At 44.4% G+C, this 3,699-nt stretch overlaps 1 long non-coding RNA gene across 1 annotated transcript in view; it reads left to right on the top strand.

Annotated features, from left to right (window-relative positions):
* Window positions 1-1,455: 1,455 nt before the first annotated feature.
* The window catches only part of LOC113210330 (uncharacterized), a 15,700-nt gene continuing 13,456 nt past the window's right edge, over window positions 1,456-3,699 (top strand). Inside the window, exon 1 of the long non-coding RNA XR_008011197.1 lies at window positions 1,456-1,638. This is a non-coding gene — a long non-coding RNA (uncharacterized LOC113210330). The remainder of the gene's footprint in view (window positions 1,639-3,699) is intronic.

The following is a 3,699-nucleotide window of genomic DNA, read 5'->3' as shown; positions in this document are numbered from 1 at the left end:
CCCCCCCCCCTTTCCTGTTCTTCCCTGGCCTCCCATCTGTACATTACTACTACTATATTCCTTTAACCGTCACATTTGAGAATTTTAGCACACTAACGACTAAAGCTCAGCCACTACGGGCTGCTGCACGTACTCCTACGTTGAGCCAGAAAGCATATTCTGTTTGACGTCACACGCGGGCCGCACTGGTTGGTCCTCTCGCTCGCACTAACGCTCGCCGCACGCAGTAGCCCCGTCTCTCGCTCCGGAACGGAGTAGCCCGCGGCCCGCGTCTCTGAGACCTCTGATTTAGACGCATATAGACGTCTATTTAAGCCGAAAATGTACCTCAGCTTCTTGAAGACGTCTAGTAGACGTCAAGTGGATTACTGGCTAGGAAGCTGTGTTCAACCGAAGGGGTGGTCATGCAGGTTAAAACTTAAAGGTTCAAATGTACTGTTCAATACTTTCGAGTTTTCAAATTTCCAGTGCAACACGCAAGAGTGTGCATAATACAGATAAATACTACCATATGTGCCTGGTAGTCGCTCACTTTTGCTTTTAGTATACACAGGGTGGTCCACAGACCCCTTCCTTTAGTTTGCTCGATTTTGCTTACTGTACCGGACGCAGGCGCGCGGGCGGATTGCTTAGGGATCATCCAAAAGTACGTCCGTCATTCGCCGTTTCGAACCCTCCAAATTAAGGCAATGCAAGCTCTCATGGCGCCTGATGGGTAGGCAAAATCTTGCATGCCGTGCATGAGTGTATTGCGGGGTGGCCTACCCCGAGTTTTGCAGGCACCGAGCTTCTGTAATTTGCAGGGTGATTTTGAGAGAAACGGGCGTACTTTCTGGACGATCCCTTACTCGCACAGGGCCATAAGGCACCGCGGTGAGCCACGATAGGCAAGCACGCCCACACGCCTGCATACGGTACAGTACAAGCAAAATAAAGGCAGGGGTTTGTGGACCACCCTGTATGTTGTAATTAGACGATTACAAAACTTTCGTTACATTCTTGCCACAATTTTACAGCGGTGGTCTCTTTTACTGTCATAAATATACGAAAGGGTACAGCATGAGTTCTTGATCTATTATAAAGAGGAACATTTTGTGTAATTTTCTGACAACGCTCGGAAATTTACAGACGTACATTTACAAGAAATTCCAAATTGCCAAACAAAATCACAACTATTGTATTTTCAGAGACACAGCATGCTTCTCTCGTGGATACGGCGTCAATTTGCACAGAAAGGAGGAGTGGCCTCCATTCACATAAAGTTTGCAGGCAATTTAACGCAATGAATGCTCTGCAAGGCCTGTTCTAAGACTCGACGTCATCACACGCATTATATGCATGTCCGTTTGTTGTGAGGGAGCGCCATTACGCCTTGCCTCCCACGACATTCGATGAACCTGAAATTAACTGAAGGGAGGCCTTATATATACAGATCACGAACATGAAACACTCACTGATCGGCTAACCGATATGAAGGCTCATTCACGTGGTTGACGCCAGACTGCAAGCAAGTTAGGGGTTCTTGCGCTGCAAAGGCGTTCTTCTTAGGAGTAGAAATAAAACAACGGACCTCTGAAGGGAGCCGTCACTCTGTGTGGTGTTCTGTGCCGCTAAAATAGCAACATCGCTAGAAAAAATGTGAGTATCAAGATCAAGCACGCTTCCGCTGCTTAAGAAAATAAAACTAAGTACTTCTCTATGTATGTACATATCAAGGCATAGGTCCGGATTATTTTGGATTTTTATATGATCACATGATTATCAGTGATTGGCTGCACATGATTATCAGTGATTGGCTGAGCGACAGCGAAGCCCATTACTCCACTGACCGATAGCGTTTCATTCTGTTTGTTTGTTTGTTTGTATGTATGTATAGTGATTTTGAAAGTATGAAATTATGAAATTTGTCTGACATTGTCTCAGGGAGTCCGTGTAGTCAGTACGTAGAAAGGCATCATGTCCTAGCACAGTCCACGGTTAGAAGCAACCGATAGGTGTGGGGTAGCGTCTGCTCCCGAATTCAAAGGTTGAGGGTTCTACTCCCAGCGGGTCTGGCAAATTAATTGGAAGAAAGTACTATTCAACGGTGAAAAGAGTACTTCGGGTGAGGAGGACAAAGTTTTTGGTTCGAAAAACTGTTCAATTTTAGCGTTCTATGCTGTTTTTCATGCTTGTCCGGAAGAACAAATTTTTGCCCCATTTTGTCCCGTCCTGAAATTGAAACATAAAGAAATGTCCTAGGGACATTCTTAGGACACACAAATAGTGTCCCAAACGATGTCCTATACATGTCTTGTCTGTATCATATCCCTCGGGGTCGGACTGTTTTCAATTGTACAGTCCGACCTGTTACCGGCAGTTACAGTCTGCGCTGTATTGTACCGGGTGTAACTGTGAATGTGCAGCAGTGTTGCGGGTGTGCCTACCCAATTCGTCCGTAAGGCGCTATGGCCCCTGCAGCCCTGGCGGGTATGCAATCCCGCAACACTGCTGCGCAGTCAGTTACACCCGGTAGAATACTGTCAGACTGTATTCAATAAAATTTACAGTCCGATCTGTTAAAGTGTGGACTGTAAATTTAAAATTTAGTCGGACTGTAATGCTGGGCCTACTGAGTTGAAATTTCATTTGCGTTTTTGTAGATTTCTCTATGACGACCTTTAACGGTTTTTATCTAAGAGTCAGGACCGTAAATTTATATACAGGCAAGACTGTATTCTGAAGTACAGTCCAGACTGTAACAGGCCAGACCGTAAGAATAAATACAGCCGGCATGTATTCCAAAATACAGTTTAACCGTAAATTTTAATCTAATTCCTGACCGTTAAAGAAAATGTAGTCTGACCGTAAAATAAAAACACGGTCAGGACTTTATGCTCACTGTAATTTGCTACAGTTTTTTAAACATTGATTGGCGCAAATTTATACCTCGTTAATGATATTGGAATGAACTTCCTCAATTTCGACGTAATATGATGCTGCGCATCAAGTTTCAAACAATTTTCCTATAAATTCCATGTCAATACCATGGCACGGCAAAATGAAAACCATGGTACAAAGGGCACACTGTAAAACGATGAGTGACTTTTCTTTTCCGAATAGAGCGACGTATAGGCGTAATCGCTCTGTGAGAGCGATTTTTGCGAAATGACCCAACATGAGTCTTCTTCGTAACAGAAAATGTCGCAGAAACGACCCAAAACGAGCGACGTTTGCGAAAATTACTCAAAATTAGTCTTATTCGTAATCAAAAATGTCGCGAAAAGTTATTGCAAACAAGCGATGTAACTAATATCGCTCTCCCAAGAGTCGTCAAATTGGCTTCACTGATATCGCTCTCCTGGGAGCGAAAAAGGTCGCTCCTTTACTTGTAGTGCACTGTCCCCATGGAGACGATCTAATACGTCCCGTGGAAAGCTGGCCAAGACTCCATCGTGATCATAGTCATAGTTTACTTGGAATCTTACGCATCTTCATCATGACAAGGCGCCTTTCACATGGAAAGTGAGGAGCCACATAGAAACCTTTCCTTTCCCCATGAAACACGGATCATGTGGATTCCATGCGGCTAAAGAGATTTTTGGACTAGGTAGCCCCTAATATTTGTGGTTAATTGTATGTTTCCTTCAATTTTATTTTTCCAGCGGTGCAATGGAGGCTAAGCAGCGAAATTTCTCGGCCTTTCAGCCAACGGGCACG

Source organism: Frankliniella occidentalis, unplaced genomic scaffold, assembly GCF_000697945.3.
Source record: "Frankliniella occidentalis isolate FOCC.00 unplaced genomic scaffold, Focc_3.1 Scaffold60, whole genome shotgun sequence".
In the NCBI taxonomy this organism is placed as follows: domain Eukaryota; kingdom Metazoa; phylum Arthropoda; class Insecta; order Thysanoptera; family Thripidae; genus Frankliniella; species Frankliniella occidentalis.
Note: the sequence above shows the minus strand (reverse complement) of the source record. Positions and strands in the feature narration are given on the sequence as shown.